This window comes from Hyperolius riggenbachi, chromosome 2, assembly GCF_040937935.1.
Source record: "Hyperolius riggenbachi isolate aHypRig1 chromosome 2, aHypRig1.pri, whole genome shotgun sequence".
Taxonomy (NCBI): Eukaryota; Metazoa; Chordata; class Amphibia; order Anura; family Hyperoliidae; genus Hyperolius; species Hyperolius riggenbachi.
Window position 1 is genome coordinate 436130858 of NC_090647.1, and position 13109 is coordinate 436143966.

At 43.2% G+C, this 13109-nt stretch overlaps 1 long non-coding RNA gene across 2 annotated transcripts in view; it reads right to left on the reverse strand.

Annotated features, from left to right (window-relative positions):
- The window catches only part of LOC137544547 (uncharacterized), a 166256-nt gene that overhangs the window by 2037 nt on the left and 151110 nt on the right, over positions 1-13109 (reverse strand). The gene's annotated exons all lie outside the window — the stretch shown is intronic.

A 13109-nucleotide genomic window follows, 5' to 3' on the forward strand; every position in this document is an offset into this window, starting at 1 on the left:
CCCGCGATCGGGGCATGCTCCCCCCTTATGCCTGCGACCCCATAGGGGGGCCGTATTCGGGCGAACAGGGCCCTGTTCGGGGGGCATTGAGTAGTTCGGGCGAACCCGAACTAAAAGGCTGAACACCATCAGGTGTTCGGTCGAACTCGAACAGCACCCGAACAGGGTGATGTTCTGCAGAACCCGAACAGTGGCGAACACTGTTCGCCCAACACTAGTCCACATAGAAGTATCCAGAAACTTTTTTGGCCAATAAAAAAAATCCTGACCTCTTTTGTAAATCAAAAAATTGCTACATCAGGAGAAAATCTGCCCCGAATATGAACCATAGAACACACTACACTAGTAGGTCATGGCAGGGCTGCCATCAGAAGTGGACAAACATCACTACAGTAAAGGGCCCCGGGACCCCCCAAAGCACTAGCATTAATACCATGATCTTTTTCTGCTGGAATCCTACTTTGCACTGTTTAATCACACAGACACAGGCTGGCTGTGTCTGCGTGCAGAGCGAGTGTGAGTGAATCCCTCCCCCACCCCCTGCACTTTGACAGCTCAGTGGGAGGCATGGAGAGGATCTATTCCACATTGGCTGCTCATCCAACTAGCCCTGCCCCCCACAGAGAAGAGCTAGAGATGCAAGGCAGAAGTGTATGAACAGAGAGAGGAACTAATTGTGTCAGCCTTCTTTGAACTATGCCATTACCTGCAGGGACAAAGCAGAGGGCCAGAGCAAAATGTAGAATGTGTGATATTGCATTTACTATCAGCCCACACTGTCTGCCCTTCCTCAGTATGGGCACTATTTCTGCTTGCTGCATCTCTTTTCCACATTTGCACCCTCAATGTCCCCTTATTCTGCTCCTAGCTCCTAGCACCGTTCACTCTGCTCCTAGGTCCCCTCAATTTGCTCACACCCCCTCACTCTGCTCCTAGCACCCCCCCCCCCCCCCACACACACACACACTCTGCTCCTAGCACCCCCACTCTGCTCCAACCCCCCTTTTCACTCTGCTGCTAGCACCCCCTCAATCTTCTCCTAGCACCCCTCACTCTGCTCCTAGCACCCTTCTCACTCTGCTCCTAGCACCCCCTCAATCTGCTCCTAGCACCACTCACTATGCTCTTTTCTCCCCAGCACCCTCAATGCATTTCTTAGGGAGAAACTGTCTAAATATGTTTGAGGGACTATGCCTAATTATGTTTTGAATTTGAAAGAATTCACTTGGCCAGGAGGGATCACTATGCACAGGCCCACTACATAGTTGTGATGTCACAACTACATAGTGTGCCTGTCCAGCACGTTCATTCCAGGCCATGTGAATGCAAAGTAAGTTCAGGGGTCGCTACTGACTAACAGAGGGGGTCGGAGGAGAACAGGGGAGTGGTGGGCATGAGCCCACTAAACATGCCTGCTCCCTCCGTTTTTCATTTTATTTTCCACTAAGGTATTAATGCCAGCGCATTGAGGGAAGGCCCAGGCCTGATGATGTGTGAGGGGCCACAACATTTCTGATGGCGACCCTGGGTCATGGTGCTAGATCTTGTACTGTGAGTCACCTTATAGTGTTTCTCTCCAATGCTCCATCTACAATTGATTCCGTCAGCTGGATCTCATAATTACAGCATGAATCTTCAGTTAGTGCTGCACCATCCTAGTTGGAACCAAATGCAGCCATGTACAGCTCAGAATCTGTCTAATATTATATTTTATTTTTGGTTATATATATATTTATTAAGGATTCTTCACCAGCTCTTTGTTTTACTTTAGTGGTTTTAAATGGGGGAACCATCTTTTATTACTTACTGATTGTCTTGTCCCCTTTCTGATCCACTTATGAACAAAGGATATCTGAACAAATTCTGTTCCATACTATGGCAGGGGAATAATAAAATATTCTCAACCTTCGATTGAAAAACACTTTACCACCAGTTTTTTATCTTTATTTTATTAATATTACTTTTTTTTTGTACCTATGCAAAATTTTGACCACACAGTGGATAAGTTTATAATTCAGTATTTTCTTTGGTTAGTTTTGTCATTCACCCATTATCTTCCTAACTTCAGTGTCATTATTTTCAAAACACCTTCCAAATGCTTGACAGTAACCTGCTCCTTTATTTATTAAAGCCACTTCCTAAGGTCTAACCTTAACCTCTTTCACTAGCACACAACTTGTTTCCTGCTGTTGCTGCAAACCTTGTCCCTCATGCGTAACTTTAACCCTGCTCCAACATAATGCATACATGAAAAAAGGTGGTCTGGAAAACACAGGGCTTTCCACCAGTATAAAATTGCTAAAATGACTGAACATTTGCGATATTTGACTACTGGATTCCAATAGTAAAATATTGGTAATCTTTACCAATATTTTACTTTGACTAAACCCTACTCTCCCACAGAACCCTCCTTCTAACGATGCAACCCCCCCTGGCAGTACTAAACCCTAACCCCACAGGTGGTACCTAACCCTAAACCCTAAACCCTAACCCCATAGGTGGTACCTAACCCTAAACCCTCCCCTGGGGGGCCTAAACCTTGACCGCCCCTTGCCACGGTCACTATGCAAATCTGCAATTTGCATAGTGACAAGACTCAGCACCCGCTACTGTATTGCCCAAGTTTCCTCCCATTGCCACAAATCATGGTTCTTATAATGGTAGCCTATGGCATCACCCTTTTTTCCAAGGCGCCTGGGGTGCCATTTTTCCTGTTCCGAACATAACATCCTTCCTGATGCCTAATCTTGACTTTCTAACCCTATTCTACCATTATTAGCAAGCATCCCTGTGAGACCCTCTGATGTTATAATGAAGGCATCCAATGACATTTGTTTGCAGAACAATGTATCACTTTTTAATGTCTAGTGTATATAAACTGTGTTCTAAATGATGTCAGTAAACAGGTAATCAAGTCTGAGGAAGGGTTCATAACTGAAAGCTTACTCCTTTTCTTTTAAGTTAGCCAATAAGTGGTATAATCCTGATTCAAAACTTTTTGTTATTCCTGACTTATTAAGTTAGTCTTCTCCCTACACTCCCCTTAACTCAGGCTCTCTGAGTAGTCTTTTAACCCTAAATCCTCTCACCTGACCCGTCACCCTAGTTAAATCTACCATTTCATTGTCTTTGTTTATGATTTTGGCCCCTGTTCCGTTGTCCAATACAATACTCAGCTGAAATCCTCTCAACCACATAACCAAAGTAATTTTGGAAATAGCTTCAAACATCCAACTCACTACCACAAAAGATATTTAAGATATTTTGATGAAGCACAGACACCCAAACCTAGGACTGTTTAAAAATATGTAAATACATTTTTTTATATAAATATAAATGTTGGTAATGAAAAAATACAAGAATTTAAAGTAAACCAAATAAGTCCTTATTCACTCCAAACTACAGATGATAGCATAATAAAATATAGTCACATTTATTCTACCCTATTACTAACATATGTATTACAAAAAATGCTGATGAAGATGTCATTATGTTTGTAAAAAGTGGGGAAAATGTATTTTATTTCCACAGGTTTGTTGCAGTTAATCCTAATTTGAATAATAACACAACAGTGTGGAGGGCTTTTTAAGATTTTTAAAACACTGCCAATTTTGTGGCATGGTTTTCTGGGTCAATTTAGCTAACTAATCATGTCTTGTGACACAAATGATGTTTTATTAATTAATGTTATGCCTAAAGGAGACCATGGTGTAAAGTAATGGGATCCTCACCAAATCAATGCAATTTTAATTCATTTTAAGTACCAGTGTTATCAAAAACAAATCATTTGACAACCTTTTTCAATTATGTTGTCTGACTGCTGCCATTTTAGTAATTAAATTAAATAGTGCTGAAAACAAAACAAAAAAATTGCTCATTTGATTGCTTGGTTTATAATATACAGCATGAAGCATTCTTCTGTTACCATATGTACTCGAGTATAAGCCAACCCAAGCATAAGCCGACCCCCAACTCTTATTCTCAAAACCAGGAAAAAAACTATTGACCCGAGTATAAGCCTGAGGCAGGATATGAATCAGCTATAAATTATTTTTGCTGTACTCCCTGTAAGCCCTATGTGGTTAAACAAAACTGAAATCTATTAAAAAATACTAATACTCAGTATTCCCTTTGTCCATGCCTAGTAGATGGGAAAACTGCATGAAAGTGTTAAAGTAGTCTTTTGTCCTTTGAGGTCTCTGGAAAAACATTAGTGGAAGTGAAACCTGGATCCAGATCTGGTGCAGTAAGATGGGTAGTAAATTACTATGGCCTCAATTAATAAAGCATTACCGCATACGGTAATGCTGAAAACAGCTGACTTTATCGAGCACTTAGGAAAGTGTCAATTCGTAAATGCTGTTACCGCATGAAAAGCTCAAATTACCAAGCAGTGAGATAACTTACTGACTTCAGTGGTGAACTCCTCTAGCACATGCCAGTAAATGTCAGGAAATGTCAATTCATAAAAGATTAGAGCAGGCGGTATTGACATGGAGAATACCGCCTGCTGTGAGGAGGTGATAACAGTGATAACAGAGAGCTACTGTGTAAAAAGCCAGCAGCAGAGTGATCTGAACAAACAAGGCTTAACTGAATACCCCAGGCTGTGTTTTTAACCTCTTGGGTACCTGTTTCAGATGTTATTTCACATCAGAAAGCCTGCATGTGTAAAGTTTCTTGAAGTTCTTCTAAGCTGTGGCAATTAAATATATTGTTTAGAAAGACTAATAAACAGATATAGGCCTGGTGCACACCAGAGGAGTTTTTCTAAACGTTTTGAGTTTGTAAATCTGCTGCTAATGTTATCCTATGTGTCTGTGCACACTGGAGCAATGAGGTTTTGTAAAAAAAAACCATAGCATTACATTGAGAAGAGCTTTTAGAGGTTTCAAAAGCTCTTCCCAATGTAATGCTATGGGTTTTTTTTACAAAACCTCATTGTGTGCACAGACACATAGGATAACATTAGCAGCAGATTTAAAAACTCAAAACGCTCAGAAAAACTCCTCTGGTGTGCACCAGGCCTCAGAGCATATTCAGGGCAAGGAGACACAGTATAACCATACATGCACATCTAAAGGGAAGTTGGGGATGCCCCTTTTATTGTAATGCTGTCTCTGCACGGAGAACAGCCAAATGTAACAAATCAGCCAGCTCATTAATGTAACAACTCAGTCAGCTTACGTTCCTCATACCGCTAGCTCAGTTCGGAAAATCCCCACATTTCTACCGCACCTGTGAAATTGTTTCTGAATTAGCACACAGAAGTCTAAAATACTGAATGCTGTATTTTCCCTCCCAGATTTTTTAACTCCAAAGCCTTTTATGAATCAAGACCCATGTGTTTCTTTGAGAGTGCAGTCATGTAGAAAGTCATATGCAATAAATATGAGGCAAGACACAGCTGTAGAAAAGTCCCATACATAGATGACCTCCAACAGTCAGCAGAAGTTAATGCAAATTGCAGAATTCAGTTCCTGCAGATATAGCATATGCTGGGAATATGGGTTTGCAAAGAGCAGTGTACAAAAAGGCAGCAGCAGCGATAAAAGATTGCAAGGCAAAGTCACTTTGTTAGGCACCTGTTTTGGCTTGTAACCCGCTCCGCTCATCTGCTACCTGAAATACTGGATGCTCTACCAACTGCAGCCTGAGATTCAGCAGGAGCTCCTGCAAGGATATATCAAATGCACAGACGCTATCCGCTGACAGACATGCTAGTTTGCCCAGCCTTATGAGGTCCAACCCCCCCTCCCCCCTAGTCTCCAAACCCCTCACCGGGCAGAGCAGAGCGGTATAGTATTCTCTGGCTGTGTCCCCTCCCTCCGGCATAAGCAGACTCCTGTACAGTGGGAGTTTTCACTCATCGGTCTTCGCTGTCAGGATTCCTATGCATGTCTGTCACTGTCTCACTCCTATCAAATACGTTTTCAGGATCCGCACCATCTAAAATCTTCTTTTTATTTATAGCTCATTAAAAACATCACACAAGGCATAAAAATGTGTGTATCACACCACCATGATGCACGGCGTTTCAAAATAGTTCTTTCTTCAGATAACGTCAGGTACACACTCACAATACAATCAGAAAGCTTCCTACTTATAGTACTAGGGAGGACCTGATGGAAGACTTCAAATTAACATACATCCACAAACCAATAAGGTCACTTTATACAAAAATCACCAAATAAACATTGTACAATTACAAAGATTTTCTTAAAAATCATTAGCTGGAGAGAGCATTATTAACGTTTTAGCCTCATAGGAGTATATTGCATACTCAGATACATAAACCACACTTATATGTGCAATAACAGTATCAATCATTGTACTTTACTGCTCCAATCAGCAGTGCAGGGTCAGCCAATCAAATTCAAGCCGATAATAGCTTGGCGGATGAGCTTTTTGTCCCTAGGCCTTCTCAAAGGACTAGAGGACATGATCTGCGCATGGAGGAAAAACGTTTTAGCCATTTATTTAGGAAAGGGTTCTTTACAGTTAGAGTGATTAAGATGTGGAATGCATTGCCACAGGAAGTCGTTATGGCAAACTCTATACCTGCATTTAAAGGGGGCTTAGATGCTTTCCTTGCGTTGAAAGACATCCATGGCTACAATTACTAGGTAATGCCTAATGATGTTGATCCAGGGATTTTATCTGATTGCCATCTGGAGTCGGGAAGGAATTTTTCCCTTTAGGGGCTAATTAGACCATGCCTTGTAAGGGTTTTTTCGCCTTCCTCTGGATCAACAGGGATATGTGAGGGAGCAGGCTGGTGTTGTACTTTATACTGGTTGAACTCGATGGACGTATGTCTTTTTTCAACCAAAATAACTATGTAACTATGTAACATCCGCTCAGCTTCTCATTGCCTCTGCCTTCTCCAGCCAATCCTGTATGCAGCTACAACGTCCGCTTGAGGACTACGTCTGCCGCCCACAGATCACCTCCAAAGCGACAGTGTCCACCTGATGACTTAAACCGCTGCACGCGTATATTCAATGCGGCCAATCCGCATGAATGAGCCGATCACTTGAGCGACAGCGTCTGCATAAAGACTTCAACCGCTACACACGTATAGTCAATGCGGCCAAACCCATGAATGCACCAATCATTTGTAAAGCGACAACATCCGCAATACAACTTCATGCGTATATTCAATGCAGCCAATCCGCATTATCACAACACAAAGGCTAACCAATAGGATGATGTGCGACAGCGTCCACTTCAGTTGTAAGACTGCAAAATACTCACTCAATATACATTAATACTATTATACATATGTTCAATAATTCCAAAGATTAAGGTTCACTATAAATATACATTAAACATTATGAGAATCTCCAACTATACTGTTCTCACTAGGGCAAACTACTCATTATATCATAATCTCTATTTAACCATTTGGGTTCAAGGGTATCCAGTTGTTTTATCCAATAATGTTCTCTCTTAAATCATTGCTTATGTCTATCACCCCCTCTTCTTGGGCCAGGAACCCCCTTTAACACTTGCACCCTAAGCTGCCACAATCTATGATTAAATATAGTAAAATGATGAGATACTAACAAATCCAATTTTTTATTCCTAATACTAGATTTATGGGATGCAATCCTATCTTTAAGGGCCTGGGTTGTTTTTTCCAACATACCCAACCCCACAGGGGCACTTCAACAAATAAACTACAAACCTAGAGTCACAAGTATAATGACCCTTTATTTAAAACTTGGTGCCCCTGCAGGGATGGGTAAAGGTGTCACCTTTAGTTATATAGCTGCATAAGTGGCAGTTTAAACATGGGTAGGTTCCATTTCTTGCTGATTCCTTTATTTTTTTCTTTTTTTTTTAAATCAGCCTTTATTGAAAATATTAAAGGAGCAATTACAGAGAAAATATTCATACTATTTCTTAACACCCTAACACAGCAGCAGAGCAATGCTCAACCAGTGAGCCAAAAATATAGATTTTACATAGCTTAAACATACACCACCTTTCTTTTTCCGAAATGTCATACTTGCCTCATAACCTTGAGGTATCTGGATACTATCTTCTCTTAGAGTACATGAATGACAACTGAACATGTGAGCTATTCTGGACTTTCCTATTCACTTTGTTGTATACCCCCTAATATTCTATCTTGTATCATGGAAAATTCAGCCAAACCTGGAGTGTCCAGCCACCCACTCCAGATTTTTTCATATTTATGAGGGGCATCTCTATGAGCGTATATTAATTTTTCCATCTTAAAATAAGAATTGACTTGATTAATCCACATCTTTTTTGTAGGTGGGTTCGGATCTTTCCACATTACTAATATAAGTTTTCTTGCTTGGAATAATAAACGGTGAGTAATTAATTGTATGTGGTCCTGGCTATCTACCCCTTGTAGTATTCCCAATATGCATGTTTTAACTGAGCTGGCAACCTGTTGATTTGAAATTAGTTTTATAACATCCAGTACCTCTCCCCAATATCTTTGCAGTTTTGGGCATTTCCACAGCATGTGGAGCAGATCTCTATGGTCTCTCCTACATTTTGGACATAGTGGATCCTCTCGCCTATTCATTGCAAACATTCTTTGAGGGGGTTAGTAAATTTCTGTAAATAATATTCAATTGTGACAGTTTTTGGGAGGCATTTGACGATACCAGTGGGACCGCAGCTAATATATCTGCCCATTCTTCCTTTGTCAGTTCCCCCAATTCCTGCACCCAGTGATTATAGCATTTAAGAGGGAATTTCATTAAAAATTGCCCAAGGATCCTAGCGTAGCATGTTGAAATAAATCCACTTCTTACATTGTACTGTGCTATAAGATTAAAAATAGGCGATGGGTATACTAGTAGGGAATGCGATTCTTTTTGCTTATGCAATGCGTGTGACAGTTGTAGATATTGGTATTCTAGCAAGGGTGTTCTTTCCTTTTTACCCATTAGATCTAGTATTTCAGATAATGCTTTTAAGGACCCTCTCTCTAATATATTTCCCAAGGAGGAAATTCCCTCCTTGGCCCATGTCTTCAAAAAGGTTAATTTTGATATTTCTATCATCCGTCTATTATCATGCAGGGGCATATACGTTGTTATACCCTTTATGTCTTGCATAGTGCGTAAGCGGTTCCATATTTTATGTATCATCAAGATAGTTGGGGGTGTACTAGGGGATAGTCCCCGATTGCCTGCTTCTAAAGCTGCATATATGGATCTATTCCCCAAAAAATAATTAAGTAGTAACCTGCTAGAATCTATCAGCTCTTCATTTTCCCATCCCACCAAATGTTGGACCTGTGCCGCTAAATAGTACACCCATGGGTTTGGGACTGCCAACCCACCTTCTTCTTTCGTATTTTGTAGATATTGGAGCTTTATTTTAATTCTACCCTCACCCCATATAAATTGTCTAAATATTTTGTCCAGGGTTTTAAACAGCTTAAGGTTGAGCCATGTTGGTGCATTGTGAAGGACATATAATAGCTGGGGCATGGTCACCATTTTTAGCAGGTTTATTCTTGCCACCGGAGAGAGAGGTAGTTTTGACCAGGTTTTTAGTTTTTGCCTTATTTTGCTCAATAATGGGCTGATATTATATTGTTCATATAGAGTGACATCTGGAGTAATTATGATTCCAAGATATTTGAAGGATGTTACTTTAGGGATTTGATCACAGTTAATCGGCAGAACCTCATCTAGTTTGTCTATTAGCATAATTGAAGATTTATCCCAATTTACCTTCAGTCCTGAAAATTCCCCAAATCTACTAATAGTGGACATTGCTGCAGTCAACGAATCCCCTGCGTCTTGCAGATACAGGAGGGTATCGTCGGCATACATTGCAACCTTTTCCTCCACCTGCCCCCGCCATATTTAAACCCCTGAATTAATTCATTTGATCTTATTAATTCAGCCAAAGGCTCAATCGCAATTGCAAAGAGCAATGGTGACAAGGGGCACCCTTGCCTTGTTCCTCTTTCTAAGTTAAATTTACATGTCATAGAACCATTAACCCGAAGACGTGCCGTTGGGGAGGTATATAGAATTTTTACCCATCTACAGAACACTGGGCCAAATTGCATCTCTTGTAGCACACCATGTAGATAGATCCACTCTACACTATCAAATGCTTTAGCTATATCGAGCGCCAATATCGCCCTCTTCCCTATGTTGTCTGCTTGTAACTGAAGATTCAAAAAAGTCCGCCTAATATTTATTGCTGTGGATTTGGATGGTATAAAACCCGATTGGTCTGACTTGATAACAGTGGTAATTATCTTGGCCAACCTATTGGCCAGCATTTTGGCCAATATTTTGACATCTGCAGTCAATAGAGAGATGGGCCTGTACGATCTGCTTTAAGAATGTCCTTGCCTGGTTTTGGAAGCAGAATAATTGCTGCTTCCGACATTGATGGTGCTAATGCTTCCTTAATGTAGATTTCCTCGTATACCTCCAGCAATTGTGGAAGTAATACTTCTGCATACCTTTTGTATATTTCAACTGGAAGTCCATCGCACCCCGGCGCTTTATTCGCCGGAAACGATGCGACCGCTATTTCCATCTCTTCTAATGTAATGGGTACATCCAACATGGCTCTATCCTCATCACTGAGTTTCAAAAGGGGAATAGTATTCAAAAAGCAAGCCAGTTCATCCATCTCGTAGTTTACTTTGGAGCTATATATTTCCTTATAGAAACCATACAGCTCCCCCAGTATATTCGTATTGTCCGTAACCACCTCTCCTGAACTATTCATCAACGCACCGATGTGTGTTGACGGTCCCTGTGACTTGGTGATGACTGATAACAGGTGACCCGTCTGGTCTCCTTGCTCAAAAAAGGCCTGTTTCGTAAAGAAGCGTTTGTGGTTGGCTTTAGTCATAAGATATTCATTCAGGATTTCCTGTGCCTGAAGCCAACTGGATCTTAACTCATCAGTGGGGTCCGCAATAAATGTAGCTTCCGAGTCCATTACCCCCTTAACATATATCTCATGTCTCTCTCTAGACTTCGATCTCAGAGTATTAATTTCTTTAATAAATATTCCCCTTAAGTATGCTTTCAAAGTCTCCCAGACCAGAATGTGATTAGTGGAGTCGTTATTTATCTGTAAGAAACTATTAATCTCGTGAATTATATGGGTATGTGTGGTTAGCAATGAAAGCCAATATGGATTTAGTTTCGGAGACTTCTCCCTCTAGCGGCTGACGTCACTTCCGGAAGTGACGTCAGCCGCTAGAGGGAGAAGTCTCCGATGGAACGCACGGAAGCAGGTATGTATCTGCCCGCCGCTCGCTGCCCACCACAGCCCCACAGACACTTACGAGCTGGAGGGGAGCGCAGAGGGGAGAGCCCCGAGGTGAGGGAGAGGGGGGAACTACCCCTCTCCCCGCCGACTGTGGGCAAGGCTTTCCCCTCATGCTGCCACCCCTCCAGCACCCACAAAACGGCTTCCCTGTCCTGGTAGTTTAGTAATCTAGCAAGAATCGGTCTTGGTGCAGCCCCTGGTTTAGGAGGACGTGTGGGAACTCTGTGTGCTCTTTCTATTGCATAAAGATTAGAAAAGGATTCTCTGCCAAACACTTCTATAAGCCATTGTTCTATAAATGCAGTAGGTTCCAGCTTTTCCACCTTTTCCGGAAGTCCAACGATTCTGACATTATTTCTGCGCATTCTGTTCTCCATATCGTCTGCCTTATCAGTGTTTGCAATTGAATGTTTAATTACTCTTTTTAAGTCCCTTAGCGCTGGAGCTAGAGAGTCCTCCAGCCCACTGACCCTGTTTTCCACTGCAGATGTTCTTGCTCTAATGTTAGACATGTCCTGCCGAATGAGTATTAATTCTTCTTTTAGTCCACCCGTCTGCTGAGTTAAAGATTGAATGGCCATGTTGCAGCACTGTACAGCAGCAAATATATCACTTAAAGATGGTTCTTTGGGTGTAGGAGTAGTGTCCTGCTCCACTGTACTGTCACTATTATCCGCTGCAGCAGGTACTCCTGACTAGTGCTGGGCGAACACCTGGATGTTCGGGTTCGGGAAAGTTCGCCGAACATGGCCGCAATGTTCGGCATGTTCGGGCCGAACCCCGAACTCCCCGAACATCCCGCTTTTGGGGGCCCTATGGGGTCGCAGGCATAAGGGGGGAGCATACCCCGATCGCGGGGGGGTCGGAAATTCCCCCCACCCCCTCCGCTAGCGCTCCCCCCTCTGCCCGCTTCCCCATACAAAAGTTTCAGGAAGTACCGGTCCGGTGGTAGTGGGTGGCTGGCAGTGGGCGGCACTGTGAAGTGAGTGACTGAGGAGGAGGAGTCCGGAGAGTGACGCGTTGAGGGAGGCCGGGCAGCGGGCGGTTCAGCAGTAGTACGGTACTACTGCTGAACCGCCCGCTGCCCGGCCTCCCTCAACGCGTCACTCTCCGGACTCCTCCTCCTCAGTCACTCACTTCACAGTGCCGCCCACTGCCAGCCACCCACTACCACCGGACCGGTACTTCCTGAAACTTTTGTATGGGGAAGCGGGCAGAGGGGGTGCGCTAGCGGAGGGGGTGGGGGGAATTTCCGACCCCCCCGCGATCGGGGCATGCTCCCCCCTTATGCCTGCGACCCCATAGGGGGGCAGTATTCGGCCAAACAGGGCCCTGTTCGGCCGAACAGGGGCCCTGTTCGGCGGCCAATTAGTAGTTCGTGGCGAACCCGAACTTAAAAGGCCGAACACCATCAGGTGTTCGGCCGAACTCGAACATCACCCGAACAGGGTGATGTTCTGCAGAACCCGAACAGTGGCGAACACTGTTCGCCCAACACTACTCCTGACATGCTGTCAGTTTCCCACACTAGCTCTGCAGCCTCAGCGCCATCTTGGCTAGGAGCTTCTGCCACTTGTTCCCCCTGTGCCTCTACACCCACCTCATTCGGCTGCTGCGCGTCCTCCTTCACGGCGTTCTTCTGTGTCCTGGCATCTTTGTGCGCATATTTTTCCAGCCGGGCCGCTACCTCCTCGCTGGCTGCACTCATTGCCTGTGACCGGGTCTGCTTTGAGACGGCGCCATCTTGCTTGCGCGGCGTCTCTGCTAGGCCCTTTTCAGCCTTTCCTTTGGTCATTGCGGCTGGGTTG